Below are 13232 nucleotides of genomic sequence, written 5' to 3'. Positions count from 1 at the left end.
TGTAAATGTTAGCATATAGTCATTATTGAGAGAGAACAGTTTGTCCGTTTAGTTTTATAGGAGGATGATGCCATAAAGTTCTGTCTCATACTCTCTTCCTGTCTCATTTCAAGGAACACTGTGCACCTGTCATTATACTTCCTAATCTTTTAAAACCTTCTTAAATTGTGTCTCCAGAGCTAACAAAATACCTTTTTCCTGTCTGCTTTACATGTAAATAACAGATTCATGAAAGAGGTTTCCTCTGGTTGATTGGCTTGGTTTGGTTTCAGAAATTACAGAGCCAGTCAATTGTAAAACTCCACAGTTTCCATTAAGTGGCAAGTGTTTCAGATGTTGTTTCCAAATAATGCTGATGACTGCAGAACCAGTGCAGAAAATAAAGCAAGTTCCTTCTAAGAAGCAAGTTCTGCTTATGACTAAGAAAGTCTTGTTTGTATAATATTTTCAAGCTGAAAAACTTGCTGATTTTGTTTTGGGGAAGCAAGAAGTTGTAAGTCTATTTTCAGAATTTCTCTTTCAATGGAGAGTTGAATTCTCTTGGTATTTGACTGTTGAAGCTGTCCAGTATTGCATAATTAAATGTGATAGATATTTTGAACACAGAGACCTGTTTAGTTTTGTAGCAGAAGTGTTAAAAATATCACATCAATAACTGGAGACCTGCTCATTAAGACATAGACAAATAATAATAACAATAATAAAGACATAAAGCATTTTAACATAAAGCAATTTAACAGAGTTAAAGTTTCAAGTGAAACTTAGTCAAGCCTATCATAGATTCTTTGCTAAAGATAATATTTTCTGGTCTTTATGTGGTGAGCAGTCATAGTTGGTGAGAAAGACACAAATCAGACAAGTTATTTATTTCTGATTTGGAAATTTAAAATTTGTTTTCTTGCTTTCAGTAAAGAAGCAAGACACAAAAAGAGAAGTGGGACACACACTGTACATCCTCAAGGAGTTAAATGCATATAATTTGATCAGAATCAAGTTTCTAACTTTAAAATCCATTCATCCATGGAATATTCTTCTCTGGGGAAAGGGTAGAAAAAGCTGATAGAGTTGGAAAAAGCACTGGAATGTGTAGGGAGACTTCTTGATTGATTGCAGTGGGAGTTCAGTGGTTAGAGCTGCTGGAGAACTGGGTAGAGGTTAGAAAAATAAATCACATAGACCAGACTGGCAAAAATAAAAGGTTCAGATATAGCCACACAAAAATCAGTCATTGTAACTTTAATGGAATAAGTAAGGAAACACTAGATGGTTTAATATAAAACTTTGCTGTCTGCATTCATAATCTTCTCCTTTCTGCTCTTATGAAAAGAAGAAGTACACTGACAAAACAGGGGTGGAAATAAGTAATACAACGGTGAAAGAATTAGTGTTTTGAGGAAGATAAACCATTCCCTTCCATCTTTACCTCTGATAGAAACACTATCTGCTCTGGGCATAACTGATTAAATGCTGAATATATTATCACCTTTGGAAAGTGAAAACATGACTGATTTTTGTGTGGTAGTGGAGAAGAGAATATTTCCTTGTGTGTGTGTAACAGAAAAACTCTTTTATTATTCTGTGGTGTTTCATAAATCAAAACATCACTAATATTTTGACTTAGATTGCTCCTTCTTGCAGATTAGATGAGGCAGATAAAGTACTGACGGCATCTGGTTTTTATAGCTTCCTGAAAGAACCCAGAAAATGCTAATGTACTGTGGCTCAAATCATATTGAAATAGATACTTTGAAGACTATTAGAAATGACAGATCATAAAACCCTAAAAAAAGAATCAAAGACACTCTTGGAAATGGCTTTTGAATCAGTATTTTCCAGTACGTCTAGAATGCTGTAATAGTGAATTCCAGTGCAAAGTAATTGTGCATAATATCTGTAACTTATTAAACACCAGCTAATGAAATCTAAGTAGTTTCAACCTCTACTGTAGAAGATCCAAGTCTTCTTCTAGTAGCAGATTTTCTAGGATAGATTTAAAGAAAGTCTTAAAAAAATATAGACCAAATATTGGACCCACAATCATATAAAACTTAAGGAATAGCCTTAACTATATACTCTGAGAAGAGTATACATACTCTATACTCTCAGAGTACTGAGAGTAGCAGCCAGAAATGGCTTTCCAACTTTGCAGTCTTGGGAAGAAAACTCTGCAACTGAACTGTAGTCTTACAAGCAGTAAAAGACACTGAATATATCCGAGGTCAAATAGAATATGGATGTTATTCAACACATTGGATATGTGTTGGATTTGTTTTATAATGCAATGAAGAGGCAGTATTGTCTACTTGCACTGAACAAAATATTCCGTTATCTGGAAATTTTATTATAACAATATCCTTAGTCTGTGTCCAATATATACATATAGAAGTTTATTTCTTGTATGCATGTGTATGACTGAGTTTTACCAAGAACATGACCTGTGTCCAGGTATAGCTTTATTGTACCCCATGTCAGTGCAATTTGGTGGGATCTCAAATTCCTACAAACCACCCTTTATTAAAAGATTGTCAGCTGTTTTTCCACTCATTTTTCAACAGTTTGCCTGGCACTTAAATGATACCCAAGAATGTATTTAGTCACACACCTCCTTAGCTTGTACGGGCTGGTATAGTTGTGTTGAACCTACCTGAGCTCATGTATTTACTTCAGTTGTGGTTATGACCCTTTTAGTAACAATGCAACAACTGGAGACCTAAGAGCCAGTAGCCAGACCTTCTTGTTGGGTTAGATAAAAAACCAACATTCCTGATGACCATTCCTGTGAATTTCAGCCTGATTTGTAATGCCGTGTGATATGTGGTTTGAAACCATTATGTTACACGCAGCAATGTCAAAAAAATAAAAATAAAAAAAAAAATCACCTTTCCCACCCAATCCCTTCCCTAAACTAATTTTCTCTTTATTTATGTGTATGTTAGCCTGTATATTAATTTTACTAGCCCATATATTATAAATTATATGGTTTATATATATAATACATTTAATATATATTAATTTATAATATACTATATATATTACATCTATATATATATATAGATGTATAGATGTGTATATATATATATATATAGCACATATACATCAAAGTTAATACTTTTCAAACCACTATATCGAAAACAGACTGTCAAATATTTTTAATGCTACTCTTTGTCCAAAACTTCTGTGGAAAAAAGTCCAACTCAGGCCAAGACTAGCGAGTCAATTCTGTTATTTTTATAAGATTATCACAGGAATGCCAATGAAAATATTCTTAAGTTACAATGGGTGTAACACAGGATTTTCACATTACCCCCTCCCTCTGGGGGAAATCCATAACTTTGTCTACAATGTGAACTCCACTCATATGGGTCAGGGCAGATTTACCCAGTCAGTGTGTTTGTTTCCACTTCCATTTTCATTGGCACAAAACCAAACAACTAAGGGGAAACAGGCAGTGCAGGGCCCCCACCCTGGCTCTGAATATATTTTCTTCTATTGTAGCTGGTTCCCTCAATTTCCCAGATCAATCAAAATCTGCTGGAGTTACTGCTGTGATAAAGTCAGTTGCTGTCAGGAGGTAGGATATCATGTGCTAGAGTGATCAAAAGAGGTCAGAGCTTTCAGTGGCAATGATAACCCAAGATAAATAAATACCTATGGAATTCCAGAGCAAAATGAGGCATAACGGCAATATGGAAACACAATGAATTTCTAATGGTCTCTGTACTGTGCTAACATCCCACTCAGAGAATGAAGAACACCAGCTCTGAACTCCCCAGGGCTATGATAACATTTTGGAGATCTGTCATGTAACAAATGCTGATAATGTCAATACCTGGATGACTCCACTTAAGAGCCATTTGTGATGCTAGTCTGGGGAAACCAAGAGATCAGTTCCCTGCAGTGATTCAACAGCCTGTGAAAGAACTGGCTTTCTAGACCCTAAATCAGTGTCATGTTCAACTCCACCTCTGTCCTGTTGAAAATCACACTATTATTTATCTATTTATTTATTAAAACAAATAATAAAAACTCTCTAAATGTAGGGTCATGTTACACAGTTTTTTCTGAGTAGATCAACTTGTGCTGTCTTAGTTTAGTGAAAAGTATGCTGCTGATTTTAGTCGTAACTGGTTTCTGCCTGTGTTTTGTGGTTAATGCTTCATGAGTGAATAATTTACTATTCTCACTTCTGCTTTCCCAAACGTAACCTCAGATTTCAAAATTAAGCTTTGCTCTTTCTGATTTTTTTTGGTACATTACTATAGTTACTAACCTTAAGTGTATCCTGAAAGATAATTTTGATTATTGTGTTGGAAATAGTAAACCTGTTCTTTTTTGACTTATGTGCTGTGTTCAAACCACCAAAGCTAGCAAGAACTGCTGGATTGGCTCCTACATAAGACATAAAAGATAGGGCCTAGTACTCTGCCTCTTATAGTTACTTTCCCACACACACATTGGCCACTTCTGTTCTAGAAAATCATCAGTGCCCACAACTGTTCTCTGCCACTCAGGCCAACTCATTCAGTGTCCCAGATTCATACTATTACAAAAACTGGGGTGGCTGTATTTGGGTTGTAGGTTGGGAACAATACCTGGCCTGCGCTGGCTGGTGAGCCATGCCCAGGAACAGTTTGGACATGAGCTGTCTGTCCTGGCCAAGCAGTGCTGGGAGTTAGGCCAGCACTTTGGTTGTACTGGCACTCACATCCCAGTGCTCCATGGCTCCTCACTATAGTTATCGAGATGAAGTTATTGATACTTTCCCTGATCAGCTATTTGAGATTAGTTTCAAGTATAGGCCATGAGGTTTACAATTCCTATAGTTACATTTCTTATTTATATTTAAATTACTCATATTTATCATATGGCTGCAGGGATTCTGATGTATTCTAGATACTTATAGAAATGTCTGTTAGCTTTCTGAATTCTATATTCTGAGCTTTAATACTTTTCAGGTCAGAGTCCCACGGGCTAACACTATAATGTATGAGAAAATACTGTCTTTTATCAGTTTTCCATTTGCCACATGTAATTTCATTAAGTGCCCTGTTCTTTTCTTACAAAACAAACCAAAACAAACAAAAAAGCTGTTCTGATTTCATGTGGGTAAAAATGTAATTTCTTAATAATCTGGTAAGAAGGAGGGGTTAGAGCAATAGGAAGCAGGAATAATAATAAGTGATTTCATAGACAGCATTTACATGTTCATATATGCCTATAAATTACCCTGTGAGGATATTTTGTTCTAGCATTTTATTATTCTTAGGTGCACCAACCGGTTCAACCATTTAGAGCATGCTGCAAGACATACTGCGTCAGCAAAAGAAGATGCAAAGCAAGTTGATATCACTGGTCAGGACATAGTACTTTCTTTGTCTCCTGGCTTCCGTAGCCAAAACCCAATTGTTGAATTATTTTGTGAGAACACAATCTTTTCTTTCATTGAATTATAAAAGGCTCTGCCAGGGTTATGTGCTATTTCCAGTCAGGAATATGGAGGCTTAGAATTCTTGCTGGGTACAAGGAGTACTGTGCAGATGATGCAATGGGAATGGTGCAAAATTAGAGTCTGGGCTGTGGTTTTAATAGTGCTGAAAGTAGCATTTCCTACAAATCCACAGAAAAATCACACTTGCAAACTAAGGGTAATATAGAGATGAAAAATTCTTCTTAATTATGTGTCTGTTATATTCACGCTGTGCAAAGTGCATTTTATTATATGTGTGGCAGCTGAAGTAGGATAATGTAAAGTTGTACTTGTAAAGTTCATAAAATTTTTATTTTTTTGATTTTTCTGGATATATAGTTAGTGAGTCTATGCAGGTGGCTCCACACAAAAACTGGTAATGTTAATCCTGTTGGGGATTCTAGATATTTTACACCTATTAATATAAGTACATCAGAAATGTTTTAGAGAATGATTTAAATTACACTAGTTTTAATTTTTTATAATTTACACTACACATTTATACTACATTGCCAGGTGCTTTGGTAACCAGCATTTTAATTGTTCAATGACAGAAGAAATTAAAAATAAATAAATAAAATAAAAATAAATTGATATCTCCATACAGAAACTGTCCAGTGTTAAAGCCTGCTACTGATGCCTTTGTAAAGCTGGAAGTTAATGTAATATTATACTAGTAAAGAGTGATGGGGTGGGGTTGAATGCTATCCAGAGAAATAATGCATTTATTTTTATGTGGGAATGACAGGGGATAAGGGACTTTGGCTTGATGGCATTCTTAGAAAGTTCTTCATTATAATCAAACTTTGCCTTTCCTGATCTTTAGGAAGAAAGTAGTTCTGGGAAAAATAAATAAATAAATAAATAAATAAATAAATAATCAGAGATTGGAAGGATCTATTTTGTGACAGTTTGGAAAAAAAAGAAAAAAAAGACCTTTTACCCCAAATTAATTCAGTCAGTAAGTTGGGAATGTAGAATATGCTCTGTGGAAGGACAGGAACAAGGAGTATGGATAGCTGTATGGACATTAGGGCAGGTGTAAAAATGGTTCAGGTTGATTATTTAGCCACGTGGTTACCAGATTTTCATATGCAACATGTGTCTGAGATTGGATCTCTCCCTGAATGGGCATTGGCATACATGTATGCTAGTTCAGTAATTACTCCTTTCCTTAGAAGGAAAAGAAAAGGGTCAGAACAAGAATGAATAGGACAGTCTTCTTCACTGCTTGTGTCCGTGCAATGCCTCCCTTGTTGTTTTCATATGACAGCAGTTACTGAGTCATGATCTCCCCATTCAGATGTCTTTGAGGGGGGTACAAGGCTGAAGGCATAACTATAAAGCCTCAAATACAGGATTCAAAGGCATAATTGTTTAGGAATGGACTTTAAATATTTGCTGAATTTTAAGTCCATGCTTAAATCCAAATGATACGAGTGAGATTTTAAGATTAGCTCAAGATTTTTATGAATTTAAGGCTGTGCACACTGTAGAAATGCTGATGTAGAAATAGTTTAGTATTATTACAAATCAGTGGACAGATACATTCCCACAGAAGCACAATCATATGCTCCATCAGTAGACCTCAGCCCTATCACATGGTATGTGCAGGCACAAACTTTTATACATGTCAGGATAATCTTATTTTCCTTCAGTTTATTGCACAGACAATCCTTCTATACTGTTTTTGTCCATTTAATAAGCCCCCCCCCTCCAAAAAAAAAAGTGACTAAAATGAATTTGGCTTAATAGTTAGGATTATTATTATATTTGAAGATTCTGACATTAAATGCTGACATTAAATTGGCATGCTGACATTAAATTATCTGTTGCGTTTAGTAATTTTTTATCAGGGCCAGTGCAAGACAAGGATGTTTTGTGGGAGATCAAACAGTTTCTACACTTTGGAAAGTAAATAAAGAAACAGAAGTAATCCTCTCACATCTTCTCATTTTTACTTCCTCAGAAAGAACTCAAATTGTGGGTTAAGCACAGAGCAGATGTCATGGTTTGGCGTATACATGTAGGCTTCAGAAAAGTACAGAAGAGTGCTCTCTGTTTTGCACAAAATTTTGTATAGATCTAATGCTATAGATGACAGTGAGTATGAAGAGAATTATTTCCTTTATATCCAAAGTGAATGACTAGACACCTATTTGCAATAAATGTATCCAAATTTTTCATATAGATACATGTATTTATGTGTGTCTACAGATTTCCTTTACATCTGAAATAATTTTTTAAAGGGAAGATAGGTGGACTACTGTTGAAGCTTTTGCTATGTGATTGCTGCTCTGGATTTAGTGTTTGTGTCTCATATTGAAATAACATGGGTTTGTTTTTTCTGTAGCCATTCCAGCCCACCCACATCTTGGTGGTTTGGCCCTTCCTCTTACTTGTCTGCAGGTGTGTCCACTACTGACCTCATTCGCCCATCTATTTGGAGTCATAAATATGTTTAACCTAATGTTTGGCCATATCTCATCTCTCTAGATCTGCTCTATTATGGCACCCTTGAAATAGGAGGTGGGAAATAATTGCTTATTATAGAGCAAGACTTTTTATTGCCTAATGCTCAACAAAAAAATGCTGTCACTGTGAATGATTGTAAGGTTTCACTTCTATTTTGGGCTTTACCACACACTTGCTGTGTAAGTGACTGCATCATGGCACCTTCCTGAGCTTTTCTCTTACTTTGTCGAAAGTGACAGTACTTGTAAGTGCTAACTTTTCAAATATAAGCAAAGTGCTTAAAGGTTCTCAGATGCTTGCATAAAAGCAAATCATAATTACCTCTGTACTGCTTTCTATACATAAAGTGCTAGGTACCATAGCTAAGATTTTCTGTGGTTTAGGGTTAGTCTAATTCTGTCAGCAGGGGAGATTTTATCATTCACTTGAATAAGACAGAAGTTAACATAAACTGTTTTGTTTTGTTTTGTTTTCTGAAAATTTAATCCTGTAGTTACATTGATTTATTTCAGGATATTTTCATATGAAAGACATTTTTCTACAGGGAGAAGTAGAGTTAAACTTCATGTCAAAATAGAACCCAGTGTTAAAAAATAAATAAATAAAATAAAATAAATAAATTACTTTTACGAGGGAGTCTTTCAATGGATTAAAAAAAAAAAAAAAAAAAAAAAAAAGAAAAAGTGTTAATTCAACCCACACAGTCTATCATTGGTATCCTGTGCCACTGCCTACGCTCTATGTAGTCATTTACGCTTCTGTCAGGTGGAAAATGCTGTACAGGCCAGTTCCGTGCTACAGCCAATGGACAGAAAAAGAAAAATCCCATTGCAAGGTGTAACTTAGTTGGAAAATAAACTGCATAACACATGAGTTATAAGAGCAGATATTTTTCCCTATAGACAATATTTTCTTTTGATCCTAACCTTCACAAATTTTTCAGCCTTTAGGGCTGAATTGGGCAGTGTCCCAAACTGTATTGTTTTTCCTTTTTTTAAAAAAATTATAGGCCAAACAAAATTTGCTGCCTAGCAATTCTCTGTGGTTGGATAGGAGTAGAAGGGAGAACAGATCGAGAAGAAATTGGAACCCTTGTCTGAGGGATAAGTGCAGAGTATAATGGGTCAAAAGATGAGGTTTAAGGGGAAAATGATGGCAACAGAGAGAAACAGAGAAATATTAACTGCTAAGGAAAATATGACTATTAACACAGGTTTTGGAATTGCTGAATATGTTGGACATGAAAGAAGAAGTGGAAAAAGAGCAATGTGAATGTATGGGAAATGGTTATATAAAATGTTTCCTTCCCTAATCTGGGGGTCAACGCTGTAGCTGTAGTCTGACTGTGGCTTCAGCTGTCCACAACTGGTTTGTGAAAGTCACTTTCAGATTGTTTATCTCAGAGCACACAGGTGTCCTCATTAGTTCAGGTGGAAGTCTGTGCTGGAGTTCTTAAGAGACAAGGGGTCTCTTGCTGATGGAACAAAATAGATTATTAGTTTTGTTCCATGGGGTATGGATTTTGTGTGTGCTCATCTGTGTTAGTCACACTAGTCTCTTCAGTTGGTCACATACTGTTTCCCTTAGCCCTTTAGTATTAGTACAAATGATTCAGCATGGTATAGGAAATGTATAGTATATCCTTTTTTTTGAAGAAATTAAAAGGTATATATGTGAAATAGGCAGGAAACTCACAGAAGACAGGAAGTGGTCTTATCGTTATGAAAATTGGCCACCATATGAACAGAATTCTCTCCCTGCCTTTACTGATAAGTTCCTATTAAAGATGGCCAAATTGTCATGACCAAAGTTTTCCATTGGGCCTTAACTACTCATTTTTAGATTTTCTACAGTGGGCCAGATTGGCAGTCTGCTCTCCCAGCTGCAGTTTATAGTCAGTGGTAGTGTGCTTTGGACATATAAATTGCTGTACAAATACTAAGTAGTTAAGGAAAATCAGTACTCTTGTTTCGTAGATTGGGAACCCAAAACCCATGGAAACTTTTGCCACTTTTGCACATTATCTCTGCGTCTAATTGTATCCTTATAAAATGGGCGTGATAGGATGGAAAAAGCTGATTCTCCAACAGCTTCTGAAATCAATTAACATTTGTGAAAGCTCTAAAACACTCTGGAGGAATTTATTAATTTTCCTTTTTAGTATACTGTTGGAGCATCATACTAAATTCTTAACTTTTCATTTATTAAATGAAGCATGAGTCCTGTAGAAAAAAAATAATGTGATAATGAAATGAAAACTGTATTCCTCCACAGTGTTCTCATGAAGGAAACAAATGGGTTGCCATGTGAAATATTCAACGTAGAAAATGTGGGAATCAAGTGCTTGATTTCACTTTATTGGGATGGTGTTTTTTTGTTTTTGTTTTTTTTTTTTAGCATATTCAGAGAGGAAGAAAAGTTGATATTATACCTAAATTTGTTCCCATTATCAATAAAATATATCATATTGCTACAGAAATGCTTGTTGTATGTATTGCAATAGGTATTCAGTATCCACAGTTAAGAATTGCTCTGGGCCAATGGGATTGCAAAATATCTGTCAGCTTTGGCTGACAGCCTAGGGTTGCCACAGCAATTTTTCTCTTTAATGAGTAAAATAGGTGGTGTTTATAGAAAAATAACTGTCTCATGAGAAGCTGTGCAAAAAGTTCCACTCGAAACCATTCTGTTTATATATAGTTTTGTTGTTTGTTTTCTTTCCTTTTCACTTACTATTGCGGACATTTGCATGAAAACAGGATATTTCTCCTTCAAATTGCAGTCATGGATAGAATAGCCACTATGCCAAAACACAGCCAACCCACTTCAAAGAAGCAAACTATTTTGCTCACCAAATCTGTTTCTCTGATGTATGTAAATAGGAGATGTATGTAAATACTGTAAAATTTACAGTATTTATTTTCCTAACTAAATTTAGGGCCTTTTTTTTTTTGCCTTTTTTTTATTAGTTCTGTAAAACCAACAAAACAATACAGATGTAATAATAATAATAACAAGAATATGTTAGCAAATGTGTTAGAAGATGAAAGGGAAAAAAAAAAAAAAAAACAAAAAACAGTAAAATAAATAACTTTTATGTTTCAGTATTTATAACGAAAGCAGAGATAAAAGTATTTTTGTTAAATGTACTAACATTTTTTAACACAACTTAAATAATCAGAAGAAAGAAAAATAGAACAGCTGAGTTCTGTTTAGGCTGATGGTGATCAAGAAAATTAGTAAATGCAGGCTTCTAGGAATGTCTGTGTTCTTTCTGATGGACAAATTTTACTTTTCCAGTGTCAGGCTGAATGTAATATCCTACCAGTTTGAGGTGCACACTTGACATTGCTTTTATGGACAAGCAGCATATTTCTTCTGGCCAGCATTGTTTTATAATGCCATTAAGATAACCTTTAGGGGTCCAATGCTGAATGAGTGTGCAACATGCATTTGCATAACCTCCTGGTATTGAACCTTTGGATCCAGGTCCCTCTGGGTGCGGCTGATTCACAGGGAAAACTCTCAACTGCCCAGATAGCTCTGTGTCACTTATTTCTCTGTCAGGAATTGGTAGGAGGGTGGGTGCAGCATTGCTGCCAGATCCTCAGCCCCTGTAGCCCTCATCCTAGAAATAATGAAGGCGGAAGTATGAATCACCAAGCCTTCCAGCTGGAGGCCGCCACAGCCTGATCTGTCCCCTGCCTTGTAGGGGCTCACTTGCCCTGGACTAGGAGTCAGGATTTATATTCACCATACTAATAAGTACATATTCTCTCTCTGGTTAAGAAATGGAAGAGTAAGATTTCAGGGCAAGTGAACATAATCCTTTGGCTGTTCAGATTTGCAGAGAAATTAAATTACACGGGTTCCAGCTTGTACTACACAGATCATGTTTTCCAGTGTCACAAGTACCACATCTTCCCAAAGGTACTTGTAAATCATTAAGACAAAATTATTTTTCCCAATAAACATTCCATAGTTCTTATGTAACCAGTCTGCATTTGGCTCTGGAAGACCAGTTAATTACTAATCTCTGCCTCTTATGGGCCATGTGAATACATGACTTGCAAATAAAAATATAAGAACTCTGCAAAATGTACCTAAGAATTCTCTTTACATATGTAAGCTGCTTTTTTTTTTTTTTTTTTTTGCCATGTCAGTTCCCAGAGTCAGGTTCTATTTGCTGAGGCTGAACACTATGAATGTGACTAAAGAGTATCAGTAACAAAGCAGTGAAAAAAAACATAAAGGGTGCTTTGGAGAAGTGTGTCGTATTTATTTCTCTCTTAGGATTGTTCCCTAACTACTTGAACAACAACTTGCTTTGCTGCTTTTGGCATAGACGACTAATAATGCATATTCATATTCTCCTATTTTTTTCAAGCTTATATTACTTGGTGCACGTTTGTCCTAATGAAATATTTGGTCAGCATAGATGTGCTGGTTAGTGTCGTTGGTTATCTGTTGGTAATATTCTGCTCCCACCTAGCTTGATCAGTACTGCTTTGGCAAATGGTTGCAGATTTTAACAGTGGGCAATTCACAGTAATACAAACAAACAACACAGTAAGTAAATATATGACAGAAGAACAAATTTAAAAAGAATAAGAAATGCATCGCAGTGGACTAACAGGGTCTGAAATTGTCATGGATAAGAACAGCAGGTGAGCGAAGGTGCATCAGGAAAAGATAAGAATTTTTTAAAGCTTGGCTGCCACAAACATCAATGGAGCTGACTCAGCATGGGAAGAGTACAGTAATTTGCTGTTGATTCAAAAGCCAGTAGTAGCTCACTGCTACCCTTCTGGGTGATGTGGAGAGCACTTGCCGGAAGTGCTGATGACTAACCTTGGACTCTGTGGAATGCTGCTGCTGTGGCTCCTCAGCCCATCTCTTGTGCTGTTGCATTCCAGGGACATTCCACTGGGAACAAGGGCAGGGCATGGAGCTGCTGGAATAACAGCAGTCAGCATCAGTCCAGCAGCCAAAAGATATAAATGATACCAGTCATCTTCTTAGAAGTTTCAGTTTAACAATTCATTTGGCTTTGATAATTCAAAAATGTTGCTTTCACTTCACCATTGTTTGCACCGTGGGTCAAAATGCATGGCAGATATATACTTGATGCACAAACAAATATTTAACAGTATAATTTGTATTTGCAAGATTTCTTATGTAAAATATTATTTTGCCACATTATTCCTCTAGCATTTTGCTTGCTAGAAACAAAGCCTTTTTCTGCCTGTCTTCCTCCCATCTTCATTTGGTTTTCTGTACAGAAATATAT

At 35.8% G+C, this 13232-nt stretch overlaps 1 protein-coding gene across 1 annotated transcript in view; it reads left to right on the top strand.

Moving 5' to 3' along the window:
• Positions 1-13232, top strand: part of ADGRG6 (adhesion G protein-coupled receptor G6) — a gene marked incomplete at its 3' end in the record, with an annotated part of 101641 nt that overhangs the window by 25202 nt on the left and 63207 nt on the right. The gene's annotated exons all lie outside the window — the stretch shown is intronic.

The sequence above is a fragment of the Netta rufina genome (assembly GCF_964035555.1).
Source record: "Netta rufina genome assembly, chromosome: 3".
NCBI lineage: Eukaryota > Metazoa > Chordata > Aves > Anseriformes > Anatidae > Netta > Netta rufina.
Note: the sequence above shows the minus strand (reverse complement) of the source record. Positions and strands in the feature narration are given on the sequence as shown.